Source organism: Monodelphis domestica, chromosome 1 (assembly GCF_027887165.1).
Source record: "Monodelphis domestica isolate mMonDom1 chromosome 1, mMonDom1.pri, whole genome shotgun sequence".
Lineage (NCBI taxonomy): Eukaryota > Metazoa > Chordata > Mammalia > Didelphimorphia > Didelphidae > Monodelphis > Monodelphis domestica.
The window spans coordinates 150167958-150192109 of NC_077227.1; the positions used below are offsets into that span (position 1 = coordinate 150167958).

At 36.7% G+C, this 24152-nt stretch overlaps 1 protein-coding gene and 1 long non-coding RNA gene across 5 annotated transcripts in view; both read right to left on the reverse strand.

Moving 5' to 3' along the window:
* The window catches only part of RORA (RAR related orphan receptor A), an 898340-nt gene that overhangs the window by 692082 nt on the left and 182106 nt on the right, over positions 1–24152 (reverse strand). The window lies entirely within an intron of this gene.
* The window catches only part of LOC130457860 (uncharacterized), a 70095-nt gene continuing 45943 nt past the window's right edge, over positions 1–24152 (reverse strand). Inside the window, exon 2 of the long non-coding RNA XR_008917110.1 lies at positions 1–24152. This exon is cut by the window's right edge and continues 30110 nt beyond it. This is a non-coding gene — a long non-coding RNA (uncharacterized LOC130457860).

The following is a 24152-nucleotide window of genomic DNA, read 5'->3' on the forward strand; positions in this document are numbered from 1 at the left end:
GTTACCAATGTCCACTCTGAGGGTCTTTTTTCAACTCTCATTCTGCTTGAACATTTCAATATTCATCACTCACTATTTTAGATACTCTCTCCTCTTTTGTGACATAGTGATCTCTCTCTGTCTCTCTCCCTCTCTGTCACTCCGTTTCTTTGTCTCTGTCTGTCTCTCTCTCTCCTCACTCCCTGCCCACTTCTTCTCAATCTCCATTATTTTGTCATCATCCATATCTTGGCATTTAACCATGGTTGTACTCCCAAAGCTCTGTTCTGGGTCCTTTTCTTTCTCTACACTCTGTTTCAATGACCTCATTAAACATGGGTTTAATTATTAGCTTCATGATAAGAATTCTTAGATTGATCAACAGCCATAGTCTCTCTCCTGAACTCTGATCATGCATCATGAACTACCTATCATATGTATTGAATAAGATATCCTATAGATAATTCTAACTTAACAGTTTAAACAGAACTTGTTATTTTTTCTCCTAATAACACCCCCTTTTCAGACTAACCCTTCTAAATCATCCATGTTTGCAACCTTATTGTCTGAAGTTTACTTATCCTACATATTCAACTTGCTGTCTACCACCCCAGAGCAGGTCTTGTTCACCTCTCCTCTGTCCTACTGCATTGGCCTCCACATTGTTCACCATCTTGAGACTCTCTCTATAGTTGCCAAGATGACTTTCTTAAAGTGCAGATCAATGACCAAAGTCTTTCTTCTACTCAATAAGCTCCATGGACTCCTTTTTCATTGAAGGTTGAAATATTAACTCCCTTTTTAGTATTTAAACCAAATTATGTGTTTATTTAACTCCAGTATTTAAACTAATTTGACATTTACAATATGGCCTCATTTCACATTTTCAGCTTTAATATATATTATTCTCCTTTATGAGCACTAGGGTCCACCCAACCATGTGTCTTCTTACTGTTCCTTGCATGCAACACTCCAAACTTTGCACTGACTGATCCCCATATAAAGAATGTGCTCCCTCCTCACCTCTTGTGTCAAACCTCATTTCAAGTGACTCGGGCTCACAAGCCAGGAATTATCCCCAAAGTCTCATTCTCTCTTCCCCCTATATCCAAACTGTTACCAAGGACAGCAACATCTCTCCTTTATGGCCCATTCTCTCCTCTGATATTGCCACCATTCATACCAATACTATTGCAAAAGCCTGCTTGAATGTCTGTCTTCCTCAAGTCTCTCCCTATTCTAATCCATCCTCTATTCAGCCACCAAGATGATTTTGCTAAATTATGGGTCCAGCCATGTCACTCACCCCACCCCTCCATGTAAAAATTATATTGGCTCCCTATTGTTTTCAGAATCAAATACAAAATGCTCTTATTGGCATTCAAAATCTTTCATAACATAGTCTCATCCTACCTTTTCAGTCTTTTTTACAGTTTATTCCTCAACACTTTTTTTTTACCCTTACTTTGTCTTCTACATTCAATACTGTGTGTGGGTTCTAAGGCAGAGGAGCAGTAAGGGCTAGACAATTGAGATTAAGTGACTTGTCCAGCATCACACAGCTAGGAAATGTCTGAGGCCAGATTTGAACTCAGGACTTCTTGTCTCTAGGGTTGGCTCTCCATCTACTGAGCTTTTTTAGCTATCCCAACATTTATCCTTCAATCTATAACACTGGCTATTCCATCTCTCAGTTTCAAGTATTCTCTTTGATTACCACCTAACCTGGAATGCTCTTCCTCCTCAAATTTGTCTACTGGCTTCCCTTACTTCTTTTAAGTCCCAACTAAAATCTCAGATTTTACATGAAGCCTTTCCCAATACCTTTTCATTCTAGTGCCTTCTCTTGGTGTCTTACATTCAGCACCCTACTTACACCAACTTTAACTGGCTCATTAACTAGATCATTTCCTCCATCATTGCCTCCCTGAACGCTGATGTTCTTAATGTATACCTTACAGAGTTCCAGACTAATCTGGTACTTTATCCCTTTATATACTTTATACTTTATATATACTTTATATATACTTTATACATATATATATACATATATATATATACTTTATATATACTTTATACAAATCTACATACCCCTTGTTACCTACTTGTCCATTGACTCTGGTGAAAAGGCTTATCATGATCTCTGTAAAAGAGATCTCCAGTGCCTACTTTGTAAAGTATGGTACCCATCATGGCAAGTACATATAGCTTGCTGCATGGTGTACCAAGGTAATGTGGTATCCAAGGATGTCAATGCTGTCATTGCCACAAAGAAGACCAAGAGAACAATTCATTTTGTAGCCTGGTGTCCCAATGGCTTCAAGGGGGGCATCAATTACCAGCTTTTAACTTGGTACCTGGTTGAGACCTGGTGAAAGTACAGCTGGCAGAATGAATATTAAGTAATACAACTGCCATTGGCAAAGCATGAGTCCATCTAGATCACAAATTTAACATCATGTATACAAAATGTGTATTTGTACACAATATGGGTGAAGGCATAGAGAATTCTTTGAAGCCCAGGAAGATTAGTCTGTTGTGGTTAAAGATTATGAGGAAGTAGACATGCATTCTATAGAGAGTGAAGATGAAAAAGAGGAATTCTAGAATGCATCTAGCAACCAACTCATCTGGTCTCTCTATCTTTTGTATCTTTCTATTTACCTGCCACCCCAAGCTAAAATATTTTCTTACTTGCAATAAAAAAGTTTTTTTTTAATTTAAAAAATGTTATTTCCTTATCATTCTGTAAATAGCTTGCTTTGTATACTTGTTTGCATGTTATTCCCTCCCACATTAGTTGTAAGTTCCTTGGGTTCAGGGACTGTCTTTTGTCTCTTTTTTGTATACCCAAAGATGAGCACTTTTCTCTTTATATATATATGTATATATATATATATATATGAGACAATAAATATTTGTTGATGATTCTTCATTTAAAAAACTAGAGGGAAAGATCACTAGAAAAGAAATAAATGGTAGGGAGACAAATTGATCAGGAAAATGAGAAACTAAAGGGTTAGGGATAGGGTTAGAAGAAGGAAAAGGAAGCAATTTAGAAAAATAATACTTGCACTTGAATATTCAAGCCATAAATATAAAATCCTTGAATCAAATATTTCAAGGCCAGTGTGTGGGCTTTTTGTTCATGACTGGATTGATTATAAGGTGATTAAATAAATCATTACTAACTCTACCATCCCCAGATGGACCAATAAAAACCAGCTATTGGTTATATAATTACAAACAAAAAAAATGAGATTATATACATATACATATATAAAGGATAATTTCTTTCTCAGGGGAAAAATAAAGCAAACAATGGGGGAAAATTATCAGGGAAATAATGAAACAAAGAAACAATTTCCTCAGACTCCATCCCCATTCTCAGAGTATAAGAACTATTTTTTAATTAATAGTAATATAGAAATCTCTTCAGTGGAAGAACAAAGAAAGATGATTATGAATATCTTGATATATCTCTCTATAAGGGTTGGAGAAAGTAGCTACCTTATTCAACCTTTGCATCAATCTTCCCTCTTGCCCTCCTGATATTTTTCTAGTTGTGTCCTCGAAAAGGCAATGCCTTTAATGCTATAAAATTTGACAAGATTCGAAATTAACCTTTTAGTGAATCTTTCACATTTAATGTGAAACAACAGAACCAGTTGTGAGGTGACATTTTTGTAGGTGAACACATCAAAGACAACCATGCCTCAGAATGATCTACCTTAAACACCCAAGGGTATCTAAGTCTGTCAGGTCTCTTTGGACTCAACAAGAGGAAGAAAAGGAAGGAGAAAGATCTAAAATATTCTTCTATGTAAAATGAAGTAATTCCAATTTGCCTTTAATTCAATCCTTTGTATATAAATACTTTTTAAATATACATGTTTTACATATATATTTATTATATAGAAGAAAAGCAGGATAAAATGTTAAGAACAGTATTTGTCATTCAAAAATATATGGATGGATACATATGTACATATATTTTTATGAATATATATGTATTATGTCTTTATGTACATTTCAGGTTTCAGAAAATAATAAGGATCTGCACTGGGATTCTAGTATGGTAAAGAAGTTATGTAGTTTGTGAAAAAAAAACAATAAAATAAGAATGGTAACTATTTGCATATAACAGGGATATTAGGTAGAGAAGAAATGAGGTTTCCAGTCTAGGTGATTGGCTGGTGCCATCAATAAAAACAAGGAAGTCAGGACTAGGGATCAGATCTGGCCTCAGACATTTCCCAGCTGTGTGACCCTGGGCAAGTCGCTTAACCCCCATTGCCTAGCCCTTGCTGCTCTTCTGCCTTGGAACCAATACACGATATTGATTCTAAGCTGGAAGGTAGGCACTCCACCATTAGAAGGGACATCTAGTCCTTTATACCTTTGCCCTCCTGGCTAGGAAAGTTGGTCCTCAGAGTGAGGGACCATGACAACCCCCAGGCTGGCTATTCTACCATATAGCAACAATAGTTGGTGGAAATCAAAAGACTGGGTTCAGAGAAGACATTAATTAGGGGAGAAATTGTCACCCTTTTAAAAGAAACACTCTGGCCAACTCCCTAGCAGTTAAAAATTAAAACAAACCCAACAGAAATAAACAAAAAAATCTTTCCCCCCTCATTACTTAAAGTTCTGGTCATAAGAATACCTGAGTGCACATAGAAAGAGAGCATAGAAAAGGTCAGAAAGTCAAGGGCTGAGCTCTGGGGATCACCTGTGGTAAATGGATCAAAAAAGAGGGGCCATTTTTCACCATTAAAAAAATCCCTGAAGGCAAAGGGTAGGACAGACTAGAAACAACCAAGTTCCCTACCTATGAAATTGCCCATATAAAATGCTGGCAAGATTGTGAACAGCAGTCCCTCTGAGCCACCTGCAGCTTTATCTCAGCTAAAAGATGCTCTCTGCACACTTTACAGTGATGTTTACTCAACTATAGATAATGATATTTAATCTTCATTCTTTGAAGGGTAGCTCACTTTATGTTCCTTGTCGACAAAAGTTACTTAAAAGCTCCTATTTGCTACAAGTCCATTGTATAGCAATTGTGGATGGTTCTGTAGTAATAAGAGGAAGAGAGAAATCATCCTCGCTCCATTCAAAATCTGCATGAGTTAAGTTATTACAGGTTATGTGAACAGACTCATGACTCCTATAATAAAGGAGGATCCCTAGATTTCTTGCAATTTATGAGCTTTAATTAAAAAAATAGGTTTCTTAGGACTCTCTACCTGCCCTGTCATCAGGCAAGGTAGGAGGGAGACGGGTGATTTTGAGAGAAAACAATAAGGTGTAGACAAAGGTAGAGGATTAATAGATCGGTGGCATTTCACTATAAGTTAAGGAAGTCTCTTTATTTTAATTATATATTGAGTTCATTACTATTAAACATGGTGCTTCCACACAGAAAATAGCTTTTCAACTGATTTTGAACTCCAAGTCAAATCAGGAAGCATTTACAAAATGGTTCAATGTACCAGGAAGAATGCCCAGTACTGCCCCTTCACATACAGAGTCTCTCATATTCAATTCAACAAATGTATCTTTAATTCTACTGGTTGCTTTAGACCCAAGACAAAAATAAAAAAAGTTCTTGCCCTCCAGGGTCTTATATTTTATTACACTATCCTTTAATCTCCGAAGGTATCTAACACAACTAAAAAAAAAACACACAACAACACTTACTTTCTGTTTTAGAAGAGGTTTTAAATATTGATTCCAAGGCAGAAAGGTTGTGTTAGGCAACTGGGGTTAAGTGATTTGCCCAGGGTCACACAACTAGGAAGTATTTGAAGCTAGATTTGAACTCAAGTCCTCCTAACTCAATCCTGGCACTCTCTCTACTAAGCTACCTAGTTGCCTCAACACAATTACTTATTTACTAAGTGTTTCAGTTTGTTCTCTTAAAGTTGAGCCATCATATTTGAATATTTCACCTAGATTTCCAAAGTAAATTGTGAAGTGGCATTCTTCTGTTAAAGACCAAATACCTCAAATTCAACTACTTGGCATGTTCTAACATCCACAGACAGCCACTATTCATGCGTGCACCCAAGGGCATCACAACTTTTGGGAACCTCAAAGGAGAGTTTTTTTTTTCCTTAATGACTGAATGTATGTACACAGAAATCATCTTTGTGTCAGCTATGGTTTCATTAAAGTCTCCTGAACCAGTCATTTGATTTTTGTTGTGGAGAAACTCATAGCTACTGAAAATTAGCTTCAAAGGCAGGCTGGCAGCATTATAGGAGTGCAAGGAGCACTGGATTTAAAGTGCAAAGACCTAGGTTTGAATCCTAGCTCTGCTACTGATTTCCTGTGTGAAGTTGGTAACCAACTAAACCTCTCTGGGCCTCAATTTCTTTATTACTAAAATGAGGGGGCTATGTTAGATGATCTCTAAGAACCTTTCCAGCTCCAAATGTAATGTCTCCTGGCAGAATTCACATCCCACAAAAAGACAAAAAGGGATTAACTGCTAAACTCCTTTTCTGAAATTGGTCACTATTTCCAAGGACATGAGCCATTTGGAGGGGATGATGCTCAATTTATCCAAATCAAACCTGATGATGACAATTGCCTCTTAGAAAGACCACTTCAGAACCTCTTTCCCTTATTTGCAGTAGTAGGGGACTATGGTTGTGAAATACTCTTGATAATGTCAGATTTATTTTTCCCTATGATTATTACTTTTACTGAAATTTTTCCTCTTTGTTACAAAGGATGTGTTTTAGGGAAGGAAAAAAGGGAGGGACTCACTAGCAAAAGTAGATGGAATTAACGATATCACCAAAAACTAACTTAAATAAAAATTAAAAGTGCATCAGTGAGAAATACTCTTTTTTTTAAAAGGGGAAGGAAACTAAAGGCAAAGGTAAATTACAACTGCATTTGCTGCTTGTCCCCTAACTCCAGGAGTAGCAAGTCACACAGAAAATGAAGACATCTCAAGATCACACTCTGTCAATGGTAGCAACAGATACTGATACAGCTGGCAATTTTATTAACTATGAACCCAAAGCAATTTGAATAGGGAACAGTTAGAAACAGCCAGGGGGATTGACAAATACATAGATATGATCAGGGAGAACCAAAACAATTCTACCAACCTCTGTATATACCCTTATCCAGAAAACTTCTACTTGGCATATTCAAAAGTGTTTTCTTTTTGTTACTGTTGTTCAGTCAAGTTTGACTCTTGGTGACTCCATCTGGAGTTCTTTTGGCAAGAGATACTGGACTGGTTTGCCATTTCCTTCGCCAGCTCATTTTACAGATGAAAAACTGAGGCAAACAGGGTTAAGTGACTTATCCAGGGTTGCACAGCTAGTAAGTGTTTGGGGCCAGATTTGAACTGAGGTTTTCCTGATTGCAGACCCAGCACTCAAGACCCAGTAATGCCTAAGTACCCCAATTGCCAGGATTTTCTTCCCTTGGATTATTAAAGCATTTATAAAAGCTTAAAGGTGCCAGCTCTCTCTGTTGTATTAAACCATGCAAGCTTCACTGTTCTAGAGCCACTTCAGATCAGACTGCTATTTTGAAAGAATTGGCCACCTCCTAGGTACCTAAATGACACAGCAGATAGAGTTCTGGACTTGGTGTCAAGAAGATTTGAGTTCAAATCTGCTCACAGGCACTTACTAGCTGTGAGACCCCAGGCATCTAACTCACATAACCTCTGCCTCATGTTCCTTAAAAGCAAGACAGGGATAATAATTGCATCTATCTTGTAGGGTGTTGTGAGGATTAAACAAAATTTATCTGTTAAGTGACCAATATAGACCTTTGCACATAGTAAGTGTTTATAAGTGCTTTCTTCCTCCTCTTTACCCACTCTGTGCCAATTTGAACCTTGCCTGTTCTAAATTGGGACAAAAGGGATCAATGTGGTTGCATCACAGAATAGCAAATGCACCCACTGTTTCCTCCAATTAGGTAAGTTCCCTGTGATGAGTTGGGTACCTCTTCCATGATTCCTACTTCAAATCATACAGAGCCACTTTCTACATTCTACACATTCTACATTCAAACAGTGTTTCTCTATTGGCTTGGTCTTACGGTGTACATGCATGGTGACTGGACCAAAGACATGACAACAAAAATCAAATCAAATCAATAAAATGTAAAAAGAAGGTGTTGATGGTAGATATTACAAATGGCTCTTTGCCAGCTGAACAGAAAGGCATAGATGAATGTGGGAACCAAGAGCCTATTCACAAGCATCATTTATGCAAATCCAGTCTCCTCCGCTGACATGGACATGGATCTCTCTGCGTTCACTATCGCCATTCAAGTGCATGTGTCTCACGAATTGATACAAATGTTTGATGAGGCGTGTGGCAGAGTAGAACATTTCTCTGAACATGGGAAAGGTTCCCCATGATTGTATCCCGAAATCTTAATTCATTATGATAATAGGGAAATGATTACATTATACAAGATAAGTACATTACAAGGAACGGACATAGAGGACAATGGACAGTTTTTAATATGAGATGTGAAGAGCGGGAAGGCATAGCACTTGTTCACCCACATGTAGGCACTGATACACAGAGAGGCAACAGCGTCCCAGGCACAGATACTGCCTTCCCCCAGGACATTAACTGAGAATCGAGGACGGTCACACAGCCTAATTTGGATGCGATTGACTCCCCCTACAGAGGGTTCATGGAATTACATCCATTACTTTAAAACGGTGCCTTTGACTCCCAATAATAAATGCAGGCACAATATAAACGTTTCCCTTTTTGTTCTTTATGAGCAGTGTACCTGAAAAAATCCTGTCATGGAAATACAGCTTACAGGGAATGATTAAGGCATGACAATAGGGATAAAACAAACTGTAAACATATTTCAGCCTATTAGTATCTTTTTTTAAAGACATTAAAGGGAGGAGGTGGGTGCTGATAATTTCTTTGTCCAAATAAATATTTTTCCTTTGATTCATAGTATTTTTAAATATTGATGTTAATAAAATGATAAGTGGCTCTCTTCTTCTCAAATTAAGGGAGGACTTTAAGAGTCACACAAGATGGGAAAATAACTGCATAGTCCATGAGAATAAAATCCATGAGAATAAAAGTCCATGGATAAAATCATTGATTCATTGTCATAAAACCATAATTTAAAAAATAAAAAAAACATTATTTGAACACTGCACTTAATTTCTCATATCCTAAAACTGTTCATTGAGTCTTTGTCTAATTGGGTTTTTTTTAATTCAATTTTTAAAACTTTCCCTTTCTATCTTAGAATCAGTACTCTGTATTGGTTCCAAGGCAAAAGAATGTTAAGGGCTAGTCAATGGAGGTTAAGTGACTTGTCATAGGTTGCACAGCAAAATAGTTTCTGGGGTCATATTTGAATCCAGGACCTACCACCACAATCCACTGAGCCACCTAGCTACTCCCATCCTTATCTAGTTATCAATATTCACAAGTGTTTGTTATAGTAATAAAATTAAGGTAATAAAAGATCACCTTATGTGATCTTAGGTAAGTAGTTACTTAACTTCCCTGGGTCTCTCAGTTGTCTCATTATTAAAGGTGGGAGTTATACTGGATGGCTCCTGATTTTTTGATATGCCTTTGATCCCATGATGTTCAAATATCAGAAATATTTTTCCTCCTTCACCACTCCTTGTATTTATTTCCTATTTTTTAAAAAAATATATGCACAGGGACTGGGGTTTGGGAGAATATTCATTTAGACTCTTTCATTTTATACATGAAGAAACTAAAACTCAAAAAGATGGACGCATCCAAGTTCAAACAGCTAGTCAGTGACAGAGGCAGAAACACAAGCCAGGTTTACTTCCATTAAAGTGCTCTCTCCACCATGGAAGAGAATATTTCAGCAAGTTTCTATGATTAACTTATTTTAGAAAGTAATCTAGGTGAGTGTCTCCCATACAAAACATGCCAGAAAACATTACATCTTAAATTATTAAATTTAGTCAATCATTTTATGCTATTTATATTATTATTTCATATTAATAGAAAATTTAGTAGATAAAATAAAATTATATATTAAATCAAGGATTATATTATAGTCTCTTAGTTATCAAGTGAGTTAATATTTGTGAAGTCTTTAATACAATGCCTGTTGGTATTTAGTAGGAGCCTAATAAATGTTCCTTTTCTTCCTCACTTTTCATATGCATCAAGAATGAAAGAAGCATGATCAGATTTTTTAATATTAGATCTAGTAAGACAGGAAATTTATATATGTAAAATGTTCTTAATTCATGAGAAGATATGTGGGTGAGGGATAAAGAAAAGAGAGGGTCTTTTAAAAGGATGTATATATACATAGATTAATTTAAAAAAAAAGGACCAGACAATAAAATAAGGGAGGGAATATAATAGAGGAAGACAAGGAGATAAAGAAGGGAACAAAAGAAAATGTTCATCCTAAAGAATATAAAACTAAAAAGTCAAGATTAGAAGGCATGCAGAAAATTAGGGATGGGGGAATTTTATAGACAGTTTCTTGGATAAAGATCTCATATATAAAATATAAAGAAAAATTTGTCAAGTTTATAAGAATATGAGCCATTCCTCGAATGATAAATGGTCAAAAGATATGAACAGACAGTTTTCCGGTAAAGACATCAAAACTATATATAACTATGTGAAAAAATGCTCTAGATCATAATTGATTAGAGAAATACAAATCAAAACAACTCCAAGATATCATCTCACACCTATCAAATTGGCTAAAATGATAAAAGGGCAAAATGACAAATGTCGTAGGGGGTACTAATACACTGTTTTTGGACCTGTGAACTGACATAATCATTTTGAAGAGCAATCTGGAATTATGCCCAAAGAGTTATAAAACTATGTATGTTTTTTAACCCGGCAATACTACTATAAAGTTTATTTCCTGAGGTGATCAGTGGAAATAGAAAAAGAACCAATGTGTTCTAAACATTTATAAATTTTACATTGTATATATGAAAAATTTAAAGAATTGGAAATTGACAGGATGTCCATCAACTGGGGAATAGCTGAACAAGTTGATTGTGATGGAATGCTACTGTGGTATAAGAAAAAATGTGTAAGTTAATTCAAATTTGCAAAAAGACCTAAACAAAAGTGAAATGAGTAGAATCAGGAAAACATTATATACAGCAATAGGCATATTGTTTGAAGAATAACTTGTTTATGTATACCTCCAGAGAAAGAACTAATATAAGAGAAACATAGCAAGATAGAGTTTTATATACACATATTATCTTTTTGTTAAATGATGCTTTCTCCAATACAAAGAGAAAAGGGAGGTAGGAGATACTGGGGAATTTTAATTTAACAATAAACATAGATTTTAAAAAAGAAAGATAGTAAAGCAAAGAGAACTTTTTGGACCCATGATTTCTACCTGCTCTGTAATTTTTCACTTTAGAAAATTTCTAAATTCTAAATTCTAAAAAATGCCTTCTGAGCTTTAAAATGACAGACAATTCTAATTTACTAGCTCCAATGCATGTGGGGAAGCCATTTTTCTTTAGACTAGAAAGAAAAACTGGACAGCATTAAAATACCCCAAAATAAAGACAAGTGAGGTAGAATGGAAAGATCATTTACCTAAAACTCAAGAAACCTAGGCTCTAAATCCAGGCCATATCTGAAGTATTATGCTCAACTCTAGGACTCATATTTTAAGAGGTCACTAACAACCTGGCATGCATCCAGAACATGAAGATATGTGGGCTTAAAACCATGCCATATGAAGAATAGTAGAAGGAACTGAACACATCTTGCATGGAAAAAAGAAGCTTCATGGAGGACGTGATGGTTGTCTTCAAATATTTTTTAAACTGTCATCTGGTAAAGGGATTAGAATTGTTCCATATAAAATCTAAAGGACTTATGACAAAGAATGCTATCCACCTCCAGAGAAAGAACTGCTGGAGTCAGAATGCAGCTCAAAGCATGCAATTTTTCACATTATTTTAGTTATGTTTTTATTTTGGGTTTTGGTTTTATATGAGTATTCTCTTACAACAATGACCAGTATGGAAGTAGATTTTTGCATGATAATACACATACAATGCAGATCAAATTGCTTATCTTCTCTAGGAGAAGAGACAGAAAGGAGAGAGGGAGACAATTCAATTTTATAATTTTAGAAGACAAATGTTGAAAATTAATATTATATGTAATTGGGAAAATAAAATATCTTTTTAAAAATTGTTGCATATAGCTATAACATTTTTCAATTCAATATGAGGAAGAAACACCATTTAGCGATGCCCATAATGTTATAGGCTGAATGATTTCCCTTTAACCTCAAGCAGTGGCTATAGGGTCACTGAATCAATATAGTATAGTGGAAAGAACAATGATCTTGGAGTCAGGAAAGCTAGAGTTCAAATTCTGCCTTATGCACTAATTACCTTTATGACTCTGCAGAAGACAATTCCTTAACCTCAATTTTCTTATCTGTAAAATAAGGAAACTGGACTTGATGACTTCTTAGTTTCTTTCTGTCCTAATACTTTCTGGGGGAATTCATTATTAGGAAAAGAACTGTTGTGTTCTAAAATATTTCAACTCATAAATATTTTTTGCTTTCTTTTTTAAAAAACTCCTACCTTCTTTTTTAATAACACTTCTAAGAGGAAAAGCAGCAAGGGCTAATTAATTGGGCTTAAATGACTTGCCCAGGGACACACAGCTAGGAAATGGTATCTAAGGCCAGATCAGAACCCAGGTCCTCCTGATTTCAGGCCTGAGACTCTGTCCACTCTGCTACCTAACCACCCACTTTTGTTTATTTTAAAGGGCATTTTAAAGGAGATAGATGGTTTTTTAAATAAATATATATTTTTTTCTTTTAATAAAAATGAATGCAACATCCATTAATTTATCTGATATCTTGAATTTATATCAATTTTCAACTGGCACCATATCTTGGGAGTGGTGAATTCCTGAAGTTTGCCCCCACTGGGTCATGGCCTACTTCCTTTTATTTGCATTAAATATGCCTCCTTCAAATTTCAGGAGGTATACAGTTCTGGTATTCCAGAACTGGATAAACTAATTGAAGCTGATCTTCTCTATACCTTTCCTAAAGCAGAATGGTTTAATAGGAACAGCCCTGGATTTGGAGTCAAAAGATTATCTATCTTGCTTGTTTTTTGTTTTTTGTTTTTGTCCAAGTCTAGTGTTCAGCATGGTGCCCGGCACATAGCAAGTGCTTAATAAATGAATTTTTCATTCATTCATTTATTCATTCATTCATTTATTCATTCACTCTGAGCTGTGAGAGACCGATAGATGTTCATAAATTCATCCTTCTCCACAGGCTTGCATTGCCCTGTGTCTGGGAAGCTGAATTACCTCTGGCTCTGAGGTATTTCATACAATGTAGAACTGCACTCTCACCTCCTCTTCCTTTTTATATTCTCTACTTCCACTCCAAACTTCTAAAAATTATAAAAACTACTTATTTTTTCAGGAACATCAAGTATGAAGAATTTGAACACCAAGTTGTCACAGAAATACAATGCGAGCTTCAGAATGGTTTGGAAATCTAGAGTGCTGAAGTAAATATACCACACAGTACAATCACAATACTAGGGGCACTCATTGTCCTCATCTTGGGAAAATAATTTCAGTTCTCAGTACTATTGCTGACTATTGGTTGTTTTTTTTTTTAATCCTCACCTTCCATCTTAGAATCAATAAGTGTGTATTGATTGAAGAGCTGTAAAAACTAGGTAATGGGGGTTAAGTGACTTCCCCAGGGTCATCACATGGCTAGGAAAGGTCTGAGGCCAGATTTGAACCCACTGAAGAATTATTCTGAATGGGCAACATATATAACTAGTTCCCTCTGGATAGTATATGAGTTGCTTTTAAGATCAGGGCCTGAGCATAATCCCAGTAGATTTAATTCAATCAAACTGCTTCTCTCTGAACACACACACACACATACACACACACACACACACACACAGGTAATTTCTTTCAATTACTTGCACATTACCCTCTTTAAGGTGCTTTTCCACTTTGCTTAAGGAGTATTTCAGTGGAAATCCAGTGGAGGTGAATTCCTCCTGTCTTATTTGGTTGTCATGGAAAGAAATGTTTGGGGCTTTTTATTCTTGTTGTTGTTACTTGCCTCTACATTTTTACTAACTCTGTGTTTTTAGCTGCAGGGATTTCTCATCTGTTTATAGGATTCATAGCCCACCTGAAGGCGTTTACTCAGCAATCATCTAAACTAAAAATACAACCTGAGAGTACATTTCTACCCACCAATAACAGTGTTTAACTATTTCAGGGTAAAAGATATTATGGCGACAGGCACCATAGGAAGCCCTAAATGGTCTTGGTCTTTGCAGCATATGTGTATGGACTGGTCATGGTGGCAGTTAAAGACCACAAACACATGGTCTTGTTTAAAGATTTTAAGGATTCACTAAGAAATTGGCAGCATTCAAGACATTTTACAGCTTCACCAGAAGCCATTTCTGGGGCAGATGGTGGACAGCTGAGTAGCAAAGACCTTGTAGAACCATGCAACTTGGGGGGATTAGGCAGAAGGAAAAAGGAAGAAAATGAAGATGGGAAGGAAGTAAACAAAGAGGAGGAAGAATGGTAAGGGCACAAACACCTAGTTAAGTGTGTGATTGAATTTCAAAGTCTAGGCTTATAATGATTTCTTAGTTCTATACTCATACACAAGTCATGCCAAGTTTCATAAGAATGTAGGAAATATGATTCTTGGCCTTAATATAATCATCTCCTCTTTGCTAGCCAATAGCCTTAATGTGTCCAAAATGTGTTCGTGTTATTATGCCTCTCAGTGATACAATTATTCCTCAGGTTCACAATCCAGGCTAAGTGACTCTTCTCTCCTACATAAAATCAATTATCCACACCTGTTGATTCTATCCTTGTAATCTCTTTATTATCCACTTTTATAATTATTTTCCCATTGCCAACATCCTAGTGACCCTCTATTTCATTACCAGAATCTCCTAACTCCTTGTTTCTAATATCTTCCCTTTCTAATCTCTCCTTCATAATGAAGCCAAGTTGATCTTTACATGAATTGATCTAAATGTCATTCCTCTGTTCAAATTACTTCAGTGGTTCCCTCCTTCCTAATAGAATCAATTTCAAACGTTTTGAATTAGCATTTAAGACATTCTAAAAAACTGATATCTCCATACATTCCTCAACATCATTTCCTCTATATGTGCTAGCTTGCTAACTAGACCATTCATTATCCTGATCATTATCCAAGGCTCCTCTGATTGCAAATTTGTTCATGACTCTCCCTGTTCCTGGAATGTCCTCCCTCCTCCTACAAATCTGCCCTTTAAAATAATACCCAGCCTTAAAGAAGCAGTTAAATGCCAATTTGTCCAAAACAATCTTCCCGGTCTTTTCCAATTCTTCCCAAATAAAAATAGAATTTCTTCCCTCTGACCCAGTACAGGACTCTATGCCTTTGAGTGCCCTTACTGTATTCTATTCTGCTCTTGTAGCTATTCTATATATATATAATCTAATAGTACACATGTATATATATATATACCATATCTTCCTTCCTAGACAGAGGGTTCCATGAGGACAGAGGTCATTTCTTAGTTTTTCCTAGCAGCAAACATTTAACATATTAAGTAAAATATAAATGGGAGTAATATAATAATATAATAAATAAAATGTTTCTAGGTCTTTTTATACTTTGAACACACACACATGCACACATTTACACATACACATACACAGATACATTTTGATTATTTTACTCCTAAAGCTATAACCTTAAATCTCTTCTTCCTTTCACAGACAAATTCCTAAAAAAAATTCATCTTCTCTCTCAAACTCCACTTTTTCACTTCCCACTCATTTTTTCAGCCCTTTTGAGAACTCAACCCTTTCTCAATCTAACTTTTGACCCAACACTCAACTGAAAGTGCTGTCTCCAGGGTTACGGATGATCTCTTAACTGCTAAATCTGATGGTCTTTCATCAGTCCCCATCCTTCTTGACCTCTTTTTGACACTGTAATTCACCTCCCTACTCTACCACTCCTGGATTCTTTCTATAATCAGTCAACAAGCATTCAAGTGCCCCCTAATATGTCAGGTACTGAGCTAAGCATTGAACAATTCAAGAAAAAAAGCAAAAGCAAAAATAATTCTTACCTTCAAAGAGCTTACATTCCAATGGGGGAGAAACATATATACATATGTATGTGCATATAAAGTATGTACAGGATAGATGTAAAGTAATCTTAGAGAAGGCACTTAGAGATGGGGAGATCAGGATGACATTTGAGCTGAGTCTAATAAAAAATCCAAGGTTCTAGAAGGTAGGAGGGAGAACATTTTAGTCATGGATGACAAACAACCCCCCAAGGTCTAACATGAAGACAGGGGATGGGTTGACATTTGAGGAATAACAAGGAGTCCAGTATGGTTGGACCATAATACTGTTGGGTTTTTGGTTTTTTTTTTCGCTCTCTTGGTTCTACTCTTATCTGTCTATTCATTTTTTTCATATTTCTTCCCTAGAAGAGACTTGAGAGATGACAGAATCTAATTCCTTTATTTTACAGATGAGAAAACTGATGCAGAAACTGATGCGGGGCTCAGGGCCCCACAAGTAAGGGTCTGAGGAGGGAATCAATCCCACCTCCACCTCTGGCCCCTAACAGGACTGGAATGTATTCTTTCATTACCTCCCTCTTAGAAGTTCTAGTTTCTTGAAATGTTCAGCCCATTTGTAATTTATAAGAATACTTGCTAGTCCTCCTTTCCAGCTAGTAGTATTTTTCCCTCCTCAAATTAGTAGTTTGTAGTTACCTATCTATATACTTGTGTCTCTTTAAGAAAATGTCAACTCTGAAGGGCAGAGATGGTTTCATTTTTGTCTCTGTATCCCCAAGCTCTAGCACAGTGTCATGAATGTAGTTGGTGGTTGAATTGAGTTCCCTATTAAGTCTTTGACAGCGGCACCAAGGGATGATTGAGAGAAGAATTTTTGTTACCATAAGTGGTTAATGATGTCTCCTTCCCCTAGTCATCCTTACTTTCTTTTAATAAGCCATTACAGATATAACATCCATTCATTTATCTAAACCCTTAAACTTATTTTAATTTTTAGCTAGCACCATCTCTTGGGGGTAGACAGTTTCCTAAGTTTATTTCCCACTGTGTAATGTCCTACTTCCTTTTACTTGTACTAAATATACCTCTTTCAAACTTTAAAAAGTCCCTAGTTCTAGTATTCCAGGATTTGGTGAACAAGTCCAGGTTCACCCTATCCATACCCTTTGTGCTTTCATAGATTTTGATCCCAGCTTCTTTCATCCTTCATCTTTCCAGATTGAAAAGCTCTAATTGTTTTGATTTGCCCTCAATAGGGTTACCGCACCAGCCTCTTGATCATTTTTGTTGTCTTTATGTAAGCCTGCAAGTAACATTATGGTTTTCTTTACATGCAGTAAACAGAACTGTATACAGTATTACAGATGCAGATGGCTCATTGAGGTATTATAAAGAATAGTGATCTTGAAGTCAGGGAAAAAAAAGAGTTCAAATCCCACCTCTGACAATTTTTAGGTATATGATCATGGCCAAGTAACTTAACCCCAGTTTCCCGTGTTACAGATGAGTTTTGTTACGAAGACCAAATGAAATAATAGACTGTAGCCTCTTTTCTAGTTCTTTTTTACATCACCAGACTGATTTTTCCTCCTTAATCAGAATGAAGAGACTCACTGATAGAGTCCAGAAACTAATCATATAGTCCCTGGAAGATGTAGTTTGCTGCATAAGCAAAAATATTATGCCACATTTAATTCCAGAGAATGTGGGCCTGGGTGGTGGGCAGCTCTTTGAAGCCGTATGGGACTGAGGATGTGGAAACACTGGGAATGGGAAAGAGCCCTGCCAAAGAGAGGCAGCAGGAGTAGGAGAGAGTAATGGTTGAAAGGTAGCAATGAAAGAGAAGTAGCAGGAAGATATACAGGGCACAATGCACCTAGAAGTTTTGTGCACTGGTGCGAGTAGCAACAGTAACAAAAGAAATTTTGATTACATTAATTTAAAAAGGTTTTGTACAAACTAAACCAAATGTATCCAAAATCAGAAGGGAAGCAACAAATTGGGGAAAAATTTAACAAAAACCTCTGGCAAAGGTCTAATTTCTCAAATATATAAGGAACTAAATCAATTGTACAAAAAAATCAAACTATTCCCCAATTGATAAATAGGCAAGGGACAAGAATAGGCAGTTTTCAGATAAAGAAATCAGAACCATCAATAAGCACATGAAAAAATGTTCTAAATCTCTTATAATTAGAGAAATGCAAATCAAAACAACTCTAACATACCACCTCACACTTAACAGATTGACTAATATGACAGCAAAGGAAAGTAATAAATGGTGTAGGGGATGTGGCAAAATTGGGACACTATTGCATTGTTGGTGGAGTTATGAATTGATAAACCATTCTGGAAGGCAATTTGGAACTATGCCCAAAGGGCTTTAAATGACTGCCTGCCCTTTGACCCAACCATACCACTGCTGGGTTTGTACTCCAAAGAGATAATAAGGAAAAAGATGTACAAAAATATTTATACCCACATTTTTTTGTGAAGGCAAATTTGGAAAATGAGGGGATGCCCTTCAATTGGGGAATGGCTGAACAAATTGTGGTATCTGTTGATGATGGAATACTGATTGTGCTGAAAGGAATAATGAACTGGAGGAATTCCATGTGAACTGGAACAACCTCCAGGAGCTGATGTAGAGTGAAAGGAGCAGAACCAAGTCCATTGCCTGGACTTTTTTCACTTCATTACTTGCTATCAGACTGTACCATAGAAGATGGCCCTGAGGGGTTTTCTTTATCTCTGGAGTGTACTTCCTAAAACTTCCCCTTGCACCTAGAGGGGCTCTCCTCCTGAACTTTCCCTTATGAATTATTCTAAAACTGATTCAACAAGTAGAACTAGAAAACTTGAACTTGTAATTCACTTGGATTTCTTTGAGAACAAGTTGCTATTATAAGTACTGATGGTGAACACTGGCTTTAGTAAAGCCTCCTTTTCTATTTTGGGTCTCAAAATGCCAATAAAGACCAGGAATAAGGGAAAGGAGAGCTAGGAAGGACTAGAGGTATAAACCTTGCCTCTCTGCAGGCCTACTAGGAAGAAATAGGAGAGGTCTATGAGGATTTGGGGAGCAGCCAGGCGGCACTGTGGATAGAGTTAGGATTGAGAAATCAGGAAGATATCTTCCAGAGTTCAAATCTGGCTTTAGATACTTATCAGCTGTATGGCCCTCAGCAAGTCACTTAATCCTGTTTGCCTCAGTTTCCTCATATGTAAAATGAGCTGTAGAAATACATGGCAAACCACTCCAGTACCTTTGCCAATAAAATCCCAAATGTAGGTCACAAAGAATTGGATACAACTGAAAATAACTGAACGACAAGTGGGGATTTTGATCCCACCCCTTCTGGTTAGGAAGGGAGGGTGAAGAGAGTATAAGTCTCATGTTCTGCAGTAGTTTAGTTTAACATTTAGTGGTTACAGTTTGCAAAGTACTCTGCAAACCCTAGTTTACATTGTTAGCTATTTTATCATTGTTGTTTCTATAAGGATAGGATAATGTTTTGGTTTTGTTTCCAATACCCTTTCCAATTATGCCTAGCATTTTCTTGGTTCTTTGTTCATAGCAGCACACTGGGTCACTGTCATCAGAGAACCACAGATCACAATGATATCATTCCTAAATTAAAACTGATAGCTTCATGCCCCACCTAAGCAGAATTTGATTTATTTCTCCCCTGGCACTTACAGTAAAGCTTATCTACCAGTTGTTTGCCAATTGGTGAGGCTCAAAAGATCTCCCCACAGTTTGTGCCCATCAATGCTTGCTGGGAGTTTCTGAATCAAACATTATTAAATATAGAGAAATCTATTAATTCCCTTGAAAGGCTTTAGAGGTCAACTAGAAGTAGTGATATATGCACACTTGAAGATTTCACTGAGTACATTCTAAATGCTTTATGGACATGTTAAATTGAACAAGTCTCAACATCAATTCTTGTAAGGTTCCATTGTTCATACTTTTCCACACAGTGAATTGCCATACCCTTTTGATTTCCATAACAAATTTTTTTATGATTTGGTTTTTTTCTTGGGAAATATTGCATTCCCCTCCTGGCCATGTCCCTGGCTCCCAGACTTCCAAATTAAACTTTCTCATCATGGAACCTTAGAACCTAAGGCCTCCTCCCTCTGGAATATCTAACCATTCATGTGACTTTCTCAACTTAGAAACATTGCCTCTAAAAGGTCCATCCTCATTCCCTACTAGTGAATTCCTCTCCAAGTCTCCATTTTGTGGAGTGACCCAACCTAACCTTCATTCCCCTCCTGTGTCTCTGTATCTGTTCCTGACCATCAAACTTCCCAAAATTATGCTTCTCTTTCTGACTCTTCTCTCAGTACCTGGGAATCTCCTTGCCCTTGAACATCCAACTACCTTCTTCCCCTCTCTTTTATGTGTTGTCTTCTCTCCTTAGAATCTTAATGTTTAGCATGGTGACTGGCACATAGTAAATATTTAATATTTAATACTTTCCTGTTCCTTCCTTCTTTCTCCTCCTTACCTCCTTTCTACCTTCCTTCCCTCCCTTTCTTCTTTCCTCCCTCTAATATTAAATCTACCACACTAGTTGTGTACACTGCTCAAAGTTTCCAAATATTTGCTCAACTGACTCCTTTACTTTGCCTATATAGATCCGGTATCAGTAGTTTAGATTGCCTTGGGAGTGTCTGCATCTTTGACAATAAAGAAGAGGATGGGGTAATCATCCAGCAAGGTTGAAGCTAATCACAAGTCAATAAAGACACAGTCAATCAGAGTAGCATTTATTAAGTGCCTACTATGTGCTAGGCACTGTGCTAAGTACAGGAGATACAATAGAAGACAAAAGATAGTCCTTGACCTCAAGGAGCTCACAATCTAATGACCAATCTGAGAAGGATGGGATAGCTTTGCCTGACAGAGAATTAGCTTGTGGGATGGTCTCACATTTGCCCAGTCTTTCTCTCTGCTTTGTTTAACCTTGAAAAGGGAAGAAATAGGGTATACACAACAGCTGTTTTTAAGTATTTGAAGGTCCAGGATATGGAACACAGGAATTCTGTTCAGAGTAAAAATTTCAAAAGAGTTCAGAGTAAAAATTTCAAAAGAGCAAATTTAGGCTAGATGAAAGGAAAATCTTCTTAACAACTATTGCTACTACAAAATAATATGGGGTGTTTCGGATGACAATAAGCTTCCAGCACATGGCAAGTCTTCAGACTGTCACATGATGGGCAAGGAAGAAATATTAGTTGATTGGTGGACTGACATGGCCATTTGTCAGATCTGTTGCAAAGGGGATCATGGACAAGTAAGTATCTGAGATCCCTTCTAACTCTGACAGTCTGTAATTCTGTCATAAAAAGAGCAACAGCCACAGCACTTGAAAGTGTTGAAATGATTCTTGCATTGGTTCAATGTGCTGGTAAAATGAGTATTCTTAAAACACAAAAAGAAATTAATCTCTGATAAAGAAAAAAATCACTGAAAGCAATTTAGGCTTCATTCCTGGGACAGAACATAAACTCAATATACTGAACATAACTCATTGACTGTAGTTTGCTTTATCCCCAAACCCCTTTTCATATGGCTCTCTAAACAGTAATACTGACACCTAAATCCCTACTTCCATTTCAGAGTAATGCATTGACTAGTACATCTAAAACAAACAAGTGTTGAATGAAGCTAATAGCATGTACTGTCTATTCCAATCTTGCCTTAGTACAACTTCAGTATTTTCAAAAAAGGTTAATCATCCATCTTGAACACTGAATAGTCACTGATTCCAAGCAGTTGTTTAAGACCCAAATTTGTTGCTGCATATCCTTAAACAAACAAACTAGGTAATTGCCAAGAACAAAAAGGAGTATAAAAGCATTATTCATTTAGAAGACTTTAATAGCAAGAGAAAAAATAAAACTTCCAAAATAACGCACTGGAAGAAACACAGCACAGAGGGACCTGTGCCTCCCCAGAGAAGAAAAAGGCAAAAAAGAAAATTAAAAAAGATAACAAATTAGTTTAGCAAAGTCACAATGAGAGAGGGCAGACAAGAATAAAGGGAAAGGATGTAGCGTCCAGGGAGAGAGGAAGGGGCCAGTGGAAACAGCTGGAATTGTTCAGCTGTGTCAACATTCGGCTGTTTCACAGATTGACTAGCAAAGTGTCATCTGAAACCAATTACATTCCCAAAACCCCACGGACCCAGTTCATAACATTGATTAATCCACATTGTGAAAAAGTCCCCAAGCAAAACTGGAACAGCTGTCAGCCCTTGGAGCTCAAAAGCAGTGTTTGCTTAAAAAAATTATCTTCTAGCAATTTTAGTGACTTTTTTCAGACAAAACATATACCTTTTGTAATAGTAGAGAGCTTTTAAAACAACTCCCTGATCCATTTTAATAGTCCTCATCTCTGGTTGAGACCCAGTAACTTTCCCTAGAAAAGCACTGTTCATATTTGTAATAGACCAAGATTCATTCTGAACACCTGCCTCAAAGTCGGTACTATCTTGAGGATGTCTTTCTCTCTCCTGCCTCCAGGGACCAATACCACTTACCCAATCAAGGAAGAAAACAATCTTTCCCCCTTATTATTTCAGAAGCCTTAAACTTTGTCTTTTGGGTGCATCAAAATATTCATTTTAATTCAAAGATCATTTATTAAGGACTTCCTATGTTTAAAGTGCTGGCACTACAGCCAAAAAAAAGAAATAGTTCTTGCCTTCATGGAGATTACATTCTCTTGCAGGGATACAATATGAACAGAGCTAAGTAAATGCAGAGAATTCATATAAAGTAAATGCAAAGTATTGAAGAGGGAGTATAGTGAGGAGGAGAAAATTATATCTACTAGGAGATCAGGAAAGGCTTTATGTAGCAAGGAGCCTCTTAGTTGAGCCTTACAGGAAATTCAGTATTATAAGAAACAGAGATGAGAAAGGAGAATGTTTCAAGAAAAATTTGTAATAGATAGAATATATGCATATTGATCCAGTCTCTTTCCAATTATTATCTTGTTTGAGTCTTGCAAGAACTCTGGGAGGCAAGGATTATTTTTTCCCTGTTTTACAAATTAGAAAACTGAGGTAAGCAGGGGTTAAATGACTCACCAAAAGTCACAGAGCCAATAAGTGTCTGAGGCTGAATTTGAACTCAGGTTTTCCTAACTCAATGTCTGACACATTATCCACTAAACCATTTAGCTACCTAAGAGAGGTCCAGTTCTGCCAAGATGGCAAACTGGTGGGAAATGACTCTAATATAATGGACCTTATATGGTTTATTTGTTTTTGTTCAGTCATTTCTGACTCTTTGTGATCCCAAGGACCAGAGCTATCCATGAGGGTTTCTTGGCAAGGATACTGGAGTGGTTTGCTATTTCCTTCTTCAAAGAGATCCTTTTTTGATAGGCAATCAGAGGTTACAGAGCTGGAAATTGTCTGAGGCTGGATATGAACTCAGATCTTCTGGACTCCAGGCTTGGTACTATTTACTGGGCCACCTAGTTACTGCCTATAAAGTTTTATACAGGGGAATAAACAAAAGGGGCTGTTATTCTTAACCTTTAACAAATACAATAATCCAGGTTAAGAAAAACCTTTAACTATACCACTGAACTGATTGACCTGAGGAGTTTGACTTGTTCTGTTTCTGACCTTGTATGCCATTTTGTCCCCACTTAGACAATCTATTTGTCTTTTACACTCAGGGGCTCACCCTTTTGATGTCATTTTAGCATCAAGACCCACTACAGCACAGAACTCCTAAGCTCGAGAGATCCTCCAGGTTCAGCTTTCCCAGTAGTTGGGATTGTAGTCATGCCACCATGCTTGGTTATACCACACATTCTTAAGAAAAGAAAACATAACTAGTACACAAAAAAGTCTTCTAGTTCTCTCAGTGTAACAGTTGAGAGACATTATGAAAATTTGCTAGTCTTTTTTATGAGCTAATATTGTAACATTATCATTTATAGCACTGTCTGTATGGGGAAATGATTCCCAGATTCCCAACAAGCAACTTT